This window comes from Xiphophorus hellerii, chromosome 4, assembly GCF_003331165.1.
Source record: "Xiphophorus hellerii strain 12219 chromosome 4, Xiphophorus_hellerii-4.1, whole genome shotgun sequence".
Lineage (NCBI taxonomy): Eukaryota > Metazoa > Chordata > Actinopteri > Cyprinodontiformes > Poeciliidae > Xiphophorus > Xiphophorus hellerii.
Genome location: NC_045675.1, coordinates 24280927 through 24291825, shown reverse-complemented (window position 1 = coordinate 24291825; position 10899 = coordinate 24280927). Strand labels below are relative to the sequence as shown.

The 10899-nt window shown below is 38.7% G+C and overlaps 1 long non-coding RNA gene across 1 annotated transcript; it reads left to right on the top strand.

The window, feature by feature from the left end:
* The first annotated feature begins 977 nt into the window (after window positions 1–977).
* Window positions 978–7325, top strand: LOC116718245 (uncharacterized). The gene is made up of 4 exons (XR_004338902.1): window positions 978–1874; window positions 1970–2107; window positions 3376–3439; window positions 5044–7325. It is a non-coding gene; the product is annotated as an uncharacterized LOC116718245 (long non-coding RNA).
* The last annotated feature ends 3574 nt before the right edge of the window (window positions 7326–10899 follow it).

Below are 10899 nucleotides of genomic sequence, written 5' to 3'. Positions count from 1 at the left end.
CCTTAGTTTTTGATTAACTAAATATTTTTATTTATTTGCTCTACAGTTATTCAACAGGTTTCCTTTCTGCAGGGTCAGCAGACAGTGTGAAACACAGCACAAAGGTTTAGGCTCACATCGATGAAGCTCTGAGTCTGTGCCTCTCGGTTTGAGCTCAAGGAAATGCCAGCTGGATGCTGCCTGGATTTTGAATAAACAATCGGCCGCTTGTCCTGTTGACCTCATGTTCTAAAGCACAGACAGAAAACAACGCTGGCAAGAAGAAACATTGTACAGTTGCAGAGAGACTAAATGCTGATTATTCAAAGTTTTATGAATATGTGTTACTTAATTTGCATCCCACATCTCGAGGTCTCGATGCATCGAGTTCCTGAGTTTTTTGTTTGTTTTTTCTTCACTTTTTTTTTTTTTTGTGAACAAGCACATAAACAGTCATCTCTAATAAAGTGACTACTGAGTGTATATATTATACTTTCAAAACCAGGACAGAGGTGTTCAGTCTAAAAAAAGATTTTAACAAATCCCCCAATGTTCCAGATGAGTGTGAATGAACTAAATGTCCAGCTGACATGGTCTTAGCCAGGCTTCATTGACTATCTAATGTAATTCTGTTCTCAAATTGCCATAAATACAATAACTGCCTGCCTAAGCTATTTTAAGCATGTGGGGGGAAAAAGCATGTAAAACCAAAGTATCTACCTCCTGTAGTGATTTAGAAGCTTGTCTAGCTCACGTCACTCACTTGCTGTCGTTGAATTTTTTTTTTTTTTTTTCCTCCGAAGAGTTTTTGCGGCGCTAGTGGCTCGTATTTTTTCTACAGTAGGCAGACAGGAAGGAGGGTGAGGAGAGGGGGGAAGACATGCGGTAAAGGTCGTGGGGACTGGGAGTCGAACCCGCGACGTCCGCGTCGAGGACTAAGGCCTCCAAACGTGGGGCGTGCCAACCCCCTGCGCCACCACAGCACGCCCCGTCGTTGAATATTTTGGTGCACAATTCTGATGCATCGCATCACTACAACTGCGAAGGTTTATTTGCACACTCACTGAGGAATTGGAAAGCTGTCACATCTACTATTTGTTCTGGTAATTAGTCGCACCTAAAGCAACAATGGCCTAGATCTGCATGATGTCTTCAACGAGGAGAGTGTAAACATTAAAAACAGACATTTGTTTTCCTTAAATGATAAAAAAAATTGTCACTTTTTTCTAGGTGCAACCAATAATCTTACTGTCACCTAAGGAGACACAAAATGCATATATTTATAGAGATTAAACTACAGTTATGCAGCCAATAAAGCAATGTTTTATTTATAATGCACAATCTCCACTGTTTGTTTAACAGACTGAGCTACAGTTCGACCCTTAAGGCTGCAGATGATGAGCTCTAACAGTCTGTCAGCGACCTTTCTTAGCTTTCTTCCTGATCAAAGTCTTCACTCAGCATCACCCGCAGGTCCCAACCCTCACTCCTTCACACTCAATGCGCTGAAGAACAAAGGCTGGAGGAGGACGTACAGAGGAGGAAGGAGAAAGTGAGGCTGAAAAAAAAGAAGAGAACAGGGATAGATGGGCCTGGGAGGTCACGTTTGATGAGAACTCTGGATCTCCTGCAGATGCACAATGAGAAAGGTCGGCTCAGCTTATCCGATACAGAAACGCGAAGGAGGCGGGTAGAGGACAAAAGACTGGGTGGAAACGATCTGAAGACTCATGAAGAGGAGGAGGAGAAAGGAGGGGAGGAGGAAGGAGGCTGAGACTGAAGGGGAACCTCATCGGACAGGCGAAGCAGCTTCAATTAAGATTGGTCAACAGATAAAAAGCTTCACATGTTTGTGTGGGAGAGTGTGACGACCTCAATCATTGTGGATGTTTAAAGTGAGCAGTGAATGTGTCCTCTGTGTTATTGTGAGTCCATACATATGCATCAGCTTTTGTGTAACCATTCAACTGTTTTTGTGTCCGTATTTTAGAGCCCAGACGAACGTCAGCATGCATGTGTTACAACTACTGTGCATAACCTGAGAGTTTCCGTACCGAAGTAAGGAAAGCGCATGAAGAGTTTGAGCTTTTTATTTTGTTAGCCATTTTTGCTTCCAGTCACTGTTTAGGTAAGTTAATACTAAAGAATAAAAAATAAAAATAAAAAAAAGTGTCAATATGTTGTAGCATAGAAATAAGTCCAACATTTTTTCATCCTCCTGGAAGGTTTACATTTTTGTCACAAGAAATATCATATCGGCCAAAATAAAAGACCATTTACAAGCAAGAGCTTATTTGAAAACACAAATCAAATTTCCTGTTTTTGTTGATGCTTTAACACAAAATTGTTGGTTAAAATTATTTATGCCGTTCTTAAAAACATAGAGAAAAGGTTCGGAGTAACAGCAATCCAACGCTTCATACCGTGACTCGCACCCGTTCTCAAACGAACATTGCATACACAATCTCCACAACTTCCTGTACAACCACAGGCTTGAAACTCAAAGCTATTCTAAATCCACAGTATTGGCAAAGTGTCACTGGCAGAAAATGCAAGCGACTATATTAGTGAAGATGGACAGAAATTATACATTTGATAGAGTTTTTATTATTCGAGCATACACATGCTGCAAATGAATTTTGACTTTTACCTGCGTTCAGATCAACTTGGACCCAAAAAGTAATCTTTTTTGGTTGATAGAAAAACCTTGAATCTTAGCCAAGGACAGGGTAGCAGAATATCCTCACCCTCACTGTGACTCAGCTTTTGTGACTCTCCGATGTCCGTCTATTGTTGTCTCTGTCCTTGTCTGTCTTTGTCTGATGTTCTTTTGTCTTGTATGGTGCTAAGTATAACCACAGTTTCAAGATCAGAAAGGTAAACAATCAGAGTCAGGTACATTATGAAAACAGTCTTATTGACTTTGAGGCGGGGCTTCATGTGTTTCTGATATTGCTATAAAGACAATCGGGATGAAATGATTTTGCATCTCATATAATCCCAGTGAGAAGACTTGCATTTGTATAATGTGAATGCTGATTTCCAAATGGTGATTTAGGGCTTTACCTAATCTATTTATTTAAGCCTTAATAATAGTTTGCATTTTACATAATTAAAGGAGAATCTTTAAGCAGTTTGTGTCCATCTGTTGGGATGTAATTTCAAACTACCCGTCCCCCGGTACCTATTGTGCCTGAAATATGCCGAGCACGACATGCCCTACAGCGAATTCTCGAGATCAGCCAGCTTGGAAAGTTGGCAGGAGTATCAGGCAATGAACAAAATCCTCCCTGTGACATCCACCTGCTAAGCTTTTCTGTTCGATTTTGACCCCACGGTTTGTGAGCTCTTCCTTAATTGAAGGCACTCTGTGTTGATCTTTCTTTGTCTTGACAGTTCCAGATGTTGCTTCACCATCTAAGAAGACTCCAGGGAGCAGTTTGGAGTTCCAGACAGACAGGTATGTGATGACCTTAAGCCTCATGAAGAGGAAAGTACGGTATATGAGAGCCAATAAAACTAAGCCTGCTGTCAAAGCATGTAGCATAAGCATGACAGGACTGGGATTCATTTACATGAAAAAGTGACAACTTTTTTCTTTATTTTATCTGATGCATCTCTATAAAATGAAAACACATTAAAACCAAAATAATTCACTTAACGGCCTTCAAACACATATAAATTTGAGTGACAATTCATCCTTTTTCATAGGGTTTCAATTGATGTTGGCTTTGCAGCTTATCATTTCAAGCTGCAACACCATCTCCTTTAGGATTTTTTCACAAGGTTTATGAGTATGTTTATGGAAAGCATTGACAATTCTTCCAAATAAGCATTTGTGAGGTCAAACACTGATGTTGGACGGAAAACCTGCCTCCTCTTTGATTCATCTGGAAAGTGCACCATCATTTTGAGTTTGGGTGTCTCTACAGGCCAGATAAATTCTTCACTCTTGTACATACACATTTTACATTATGGACCTTGCTTTATGTTCTGGTGCATTGTCATTTATGGAAAGAAACAGGGATTCAGGAATTGAGGGATTTAGGAAGACAGATTTTTATATATAATAATGAGAATATGCCAATGAATTGATTTTTGCCCTGGCAAAACAGAAAACAGAACATAGAATATAACAATAAATAAGGAGTCATAATTTTAAGATTTGCAATACTTTTTAAGACTCTATGGTAAACTGTATTAACAGCATTTTCATATACTGTAAATTAATTCCATAATCTAGCAATTACAAAAGTAGTTTCTCAGCTGACTTTGCATTAAATTAAAATCCTTTTTATTAAGGAACTAAGGCACTATGCCCAACACCTGACAGCCCCACTCCATAATCCCCTCTGAACTAAACTTTAGAGCTGACATAATGGACTCATGTAAGTACCATTCTCCTGATACCTGCCAAACTCAGACGCCTTCATTGCAATGCAAGACAGAGTGGGATGATTTGAAACTCTAGAGAATATGTTTCCACTCTTCTAGAGTCCAGTGGTGATGCGTTGAGGCTTTGCATTGAGGCTTGGATGCATCGGAAATCCATTTGATAAAGCTGTCTGCACTATTGAAGAGCTAATCTGAATTCTTTAACACATGAAGCTTGAAGGTCTGAAATCAGACTCTCTGGAAAGTTGATGGCCTCTATGCACCTCAACACCCTTTGACTTCACTAACGAGAACATTTCCAACTGGACTTCATGCGCAGGTGGTATCCTGTCACACGCTGGAAATGCCTAAGCTCCCGAGAGCGACCCATTCTACCACAACTGTTCATAGAAGCAGTCTGCATATCGGTGCTGGATTTTATAAACCTGTAGCCGTGAAAGTGAATTAAATGATTTGGATGGGTAAGCAAATATCGTCGGTAATATAGTGTATTATCCTTCTTTTACTGCTGGCACCTCGGAACAAGTCGTATTAAGTTAATAATTGAGTGTTACATTTTCTCTCTTTGTGACAGCTCTCAGATCATTTCAAGTTTCTCCCGCTGTAACTTTAATTTCCCCTTTCTTCTGCTTCATTCCACACTATCCTCTGTCCTCTATGTCTCAGCAGCTCTCAGAGGTTATATTCTCCATTCTTCAAGGCTCACTGCTCACAGCGAGGGATCTGTTCTCACCGCCCACCAGTCTGGGACCTTGAAGACCTGTAACGATGGGCTGCTAGCATGGCTTTATCCTCTTAGACTGAGTGAAAGCGGATAGGATATGAGACACAAATCTGCCTTAAGAATTTCATTGGAGATTTTCAATGTTTTTCCTTGTGTGGATAAATAAAAGATGTAATTCCTTTCTGACCTGTGGTGGGCCACAACTAAACAGCTTGTGTGTTTTAATGTTTCCATTAAAGTCTCTGCTGTGTGGTTTTTACTATGAAATAATTATCAGTGTTAAATATAAATAAATTGCATTTAAAACAAGCTAACCATTCTGTGGTGGAAACGGCACAGCAAGCAAATACAACAATTTTAGCTGCTTTAAATTCAGATGTTGCCGCAGAGTAGCTACACAGTCCGGGTTAACAGAATTAGCATTGCATCCTTAACAGAGTAGTGGTGTGCCAGCAGCCAAGTGCAACTGTTGCAGAGCAGAGCAGAGCAGCAGTAAATGTAAATGCTGTTACCCTGCAGAGTCCCAGAGCCCTGTGTTCCTAGCAGGCTTTAGGGGAGGACGGAGCTGTCTGAAACAAGGCTTAACCGTTAGTTCTGCTGGAGTCCCATTGCTATTCTCGCTCTTTACAAGTATCTTTCTAGCAGGAGCACCTTTCGGTCATTCTTTGCACCCTTTCCCACTGGTGGGATTTCTATCTGTGAAGACTGAGTAGCTTTTGTTAGAAAAATACTTACAAAACCTCACGTATGTTAGTAACTCTGTGGCACTTTTTGATATTTTTATTACTAAATTATTAAACAGAACAGATTCTTTTGTGCTTAGAGTATTTTAGCATAACTTCCTGTTATGATCCTGGTTTGGTTATGTTTTTCCCTGTGCTACTGTCAGTGTTTCATTCTTCTCAAATTCAGAGCTCAATGGTCTGTGATGAAACATGTTTACTGATAAACACTATGCAGTACTGTGAGCCACGAATTTAATCAGAAATGAACCGATTAAAGGGCCACACCATAGTCCCCAGAAGAGTCAGGAGTTCTAATAAATAGCTTATACACTTTAATTTTGTGTTAAGTGTTACAATGATGTTGGATATCGAAATCAGGACTGCTCAGAGACTTTCTGGTTGAATTTCAACTTGTGGTCACATTTTTTTTTTAGTTCTGACAGGAAACTCACAAGATCCTCATAGAACATGACTTAACATGTAATGTTGTGTCACTAAAACGGCTTTATCTGGCACTTATTTATGTTCTTACGACAGACAAAATAAAACGTTTCTATAATTTTTTGGAAATGTTTTCTTCTCTTTGGCCTGAAGAGACTTTGTAAGCACTCCTCAAGGTTGGAATATCACCTTTGTGACATCTGATATTGAAATGATGGTCCAGGATCTTTTATATTTATTTATTGTTGAGGGAAAGGGCTGTTTATGTTTGTGGTTTTTATGAAAACCATAATTTGCAACATCAACCATATATCTATTGAACATAACACAACATCAACGCGAGCAAATCAGTAGAAACATGTGAGTAAACCCAAAAAACACTGTTTTCCATCATTTACAGTACCAGGACAGTAAAGTCCACCTCTGCAGTTCTGCCATTTACCCATAAGTCTTTGTGAATTCATCCACCTTTTCAGCTTCACTGCACTTAAACTGAGATCTATGTCTTGGTCTCAAACAGAATGGCATTTGCAAATGTGTGTGCAAGGCTTTCTTAGCTGGAAAAACAAATGACCCCTATTTTTATTTCATTCCCGGATTAAATAGCTGACAAAGAAATGGAAAAAGCAGTAAAAAAAAGGTAAAAGCAAAACATTGATGGAAGATGTCTAAGGACTTCCTGGAAACAATCATGAAACCACAGTATGTGTTTACACAGTATTTAGCATGTGTCTTACAGGGGTACTTAATAATAAGGTGACAAGATGAAAGTTAAGCCTTAAAGTATGTATTTTTAAACGGGAATTTTCTGAGATTCGATATCTGACCCTTTTTGAGATTGTGTAACATTTTTTAAGCATTATGTGAGACTGTTTTCTGACTTTCGTCCCCCATCCTGTGACCTTCTCGTTGCAGCTGTGTTTGAAGCCTGTGTACAAATTAAAATTGTGTGATTGGTTAGAGTTGGAAGTGATTGTGTTTCCTCACTGATTGTGTTTCAGTTCATTGTATTTTTCCAGAATCGTTGCTTGTCCATTCGCACAGCTGTGTTACAGTTTTAAATTCTCATGGAGGCATTTCCGAGATCTCTGAAGGCCAGGAAACGCAAGCTTTGAATGGAGAAAGGGACCAAAATATTGTTAAGAATAATATAAATAAAATAAAACCTTTAATGGATGGGGTTTCAGTCGCAGCTCTGCTCAGCCTCAATGCCCGATCAACCTTCAATCCACAGGGCTCTTTCATCTCGCAGAGCAGCCCTGTCTCACCTCAGGGTCGGCTCTCACCTCCATCACTCAGCCTTGTTAGCCATTCACACCTGGCCTGTGAAATCACACTCTCTTCACAGGGGCTCTTCAACATGCCACACTCTTCCTCTCTCTTTCCTGGCCTCCCCCAGTCCCTCTGAGTTCTGACTGACTAAACTATGTATCCATCTCTCCATCGCCTGTAGCAAACAGATGGGGCACTGCCACTCTCTGCCCGTCGTCATTGTCGCTCTCCATCTAACCTTGTCGCTTCTTCTATGGTATGAATCTCTCACGCTCAGCTTTCTCACTCACAACATCTAAATGATGTTACTGCACTGGTTCAGTCCCAGTTTTACTGCCAACAGCAGCTTCTTTGATTTGCCTATATAGCATTTTAGTGCATTCCTGCAGCGATGTATACCAACTTTATTCTTTTTTTTTTTTTCAAAAATATTAATATATTGCATTTTCTGTTAATTCAGTGTGTCAATGAAACTGCAAACACAAACTAACTCTTAGTTTGTTTATCTGCAAAGTTAAATGAGGCAACAGAGAAAACTGTTTATTCAAAAATAAATTTGCATATTCTTCTGTCAAAGCATGACCAAAGAATAGCTTCACACTTAAATAAAGACAGAATATTCTATATGAAGCCCTGTCTAAAATATTCATTATAGACTAAGAAGGCAAAAATTGCTGGAGTTAGTAATTGTTGTGTTAATAAATGTATTAAAAACAAATAAAAATGCTGCAACTTGGATTGAAAGTACAAGAATATCTAGTACGTTTATTAGCTAATAGTTTATAAATAGTCTTAAAAAGTGCTTTAAGCCATTAAAGGTTTTGTCATGTATTTTGGGTAAAAATGACGGGTCTTTGTTTGAAACTAAAAATAAAAAGCGTTCTTTCCACAGCTTAAGTTGTACTACTATCTGTCTTGTATTTTCTTTCATTTCATTGGTTGATGTAAACCAAATGGCCAATCATATGTGTGAGGGCGGGACCTAAGTGAGGCAGGTGAAAGGTCATCTTAGCCTGCCTAAGATTCTGCAGCCAAGCGGTGCTAAAAAGAGACTGAAGAGCTAAGCTAAGCGGAAACGGCCATGAAATATCTGTGGACGCAGAGTCTATATTCTTGGTTTGAACTGTTTAAGATGAGTGAGTACCGGCTGTAAATGATTTAAAACGCTGCAAGTGCATGAATATGGTGCTAATCTCGAGTTAGCATTTAGCATTTTTGCTCGAGCCATTGCTAAAGGTATGTAGAGTACAGTTTACCATTAGCCAGATGTATCAAGCCAAACAGAGACTTCTACGGACTAAGAGGATTTCTCTGGACTCTTCTGCCGTTTATTGAAAGGTCGTGTTTTGCCAGTGATGTGAGGCAAACTCCAAATCATCTGTTGAGTGCTGCAGGCGTGAGGACAAGGCCTCATCCATCCCTCACATTTTCTACTAACTCAAAGGATTTGTGAGTAAACTCAAGCATGTGCATTTCTTTTCTGCTTGGTTTCAAGTGAGCGACCAATTGTGTTTTTGGGTCACGAACACAAGCCATGTATCAGACCTGCAACGAGTTTTCTTATTTCAGTAAAAGACCTTGTTATTTAAATGGTCAACTTCTGAACTGACTTTAAATGGGAACCATTTTGTAGGACTGTGATATTCAACATTTTTGTTTTTTGTTGGGACTGATACTCCTTGATATTCCACCTGTGTTGGAACAAATCTAAACTCTCATTTGTTTTTTTATTTTATGTCCTAATAATAATTTTTTTTACTAAAGTCTACTTTTGATGTTAAACTTTTTTGGGGTTGTGTCTTAAATTTATTGCTACAGATATACACAAGGTTTAAAAGCCAAAATTTTTTATTCTTAGTGAGTTCAAAATAAAGTAGCTGTTATTTTTTTCTGCTTATTGGAGACACCACTTAATTTAAAAATCATAAATAAGTGTAAAAGGTTAAAACCTATTAGTATTTGTTCCTCCTTTATCAGTAATTGCTTATTAGTGAGAAGTTAGTGTTCCCCGGGCCTTGCCATCACTTTGACCAAGGGTTATTATATACTTACATTGGGTGCTACGTATATATTATTATTGTTGTAATAAACATTCTAGTCTTATTCCTAGTATTGTTGTGGTCGGTCTTAATTTATTTTGCCTGGTATGGAAAAGCATAATCTTTATAAACATGGACTGAACAGTAGTGGTATTCCAATATAGGCTAATAATAGCACAGCATCTATAATATTTTTTCTAGTTTATTTTTTATTTTCTCTACATTTTTATTTTAATTCTTCTTCAAGAACTAAATAAGCTATATGACGACTTGTGCTCATGGTTGAATAACTGTTTACAAAATTTCTTTGAATTTTGAAGGGTGGGGATAATTTGATTCATGTCGCACAATCCATGCATGTGAACCGCGGGATTTTTTACACACAATTTGAAAACTAATATATATTCATTTTATCTATAATATACCCCTGGTCAACTCTACCATAATGGAATTTGGTCCTGCAATAAGAGGCCATGACTTCTCTTGTTTCATCAGTCGACTCACTTAAATGGAGATCAGAACCACAATGGAAGCAGGATACAACATAAGACATTCAGAACATACAATAAAAGTAGATTAATAGAGAGAGATGTGACCATCTTGTAATTATCTCAGTAATTAACTGCCAAGAGAAAAACATAATAATGGTTTAGCACATGGGTACAAACTGATTTGTTTACAGGTATAATTTTGGAGTGGGTTGGGGTGAAATGGGAAGATGTGGATAGGAATTGGAAAATGCACAAAGAACCGTTCACAACATATCAGCTTCTAAGAATGGGCAAAATGGTTCAGTCCAAAATAACTCAGTTAAAAATTTGCACGTTGCTTTTAGAAATCTGGTAAACCGTATAAAAAAAACTGCATTCTGTGCCAACTTTATAGGCATGTCTGCTTTCCAAAACGAGGCATAAATAATCTTGCTAAATGGCTGGCTGCCTCACAACAGTTGGATGGGATAACTCACATTTGTGAATCTGTTTAAGTGTGACTAATTACTGTGATGCTGATGATTTGGTTTTAAACTGTTCCAAAGCTCAACCAAACCAGCAGTTGTGGCATTTAGGAACACACAATATGGAGATAGACTGCTCGCTTATTCATTTTAAGCCAACAAGTTATTGCCTGGAGAAATTTTGGTGCCAAGATCTGAAGAGAGATTTTTTTTTTTTTTGGTTGGGGAGTAAGGGGGAAGGTGGGGGAGGCAGAATCTAATCAGCCTCCTACACACTTCACACTGCAGTCAAGCCAACGCAGTTTCGAGACTGATGGTGTAGCCGTGCAGTGCAGCGCTGGGCCGTGTTGTGTTGTGCTGCGTGATGCT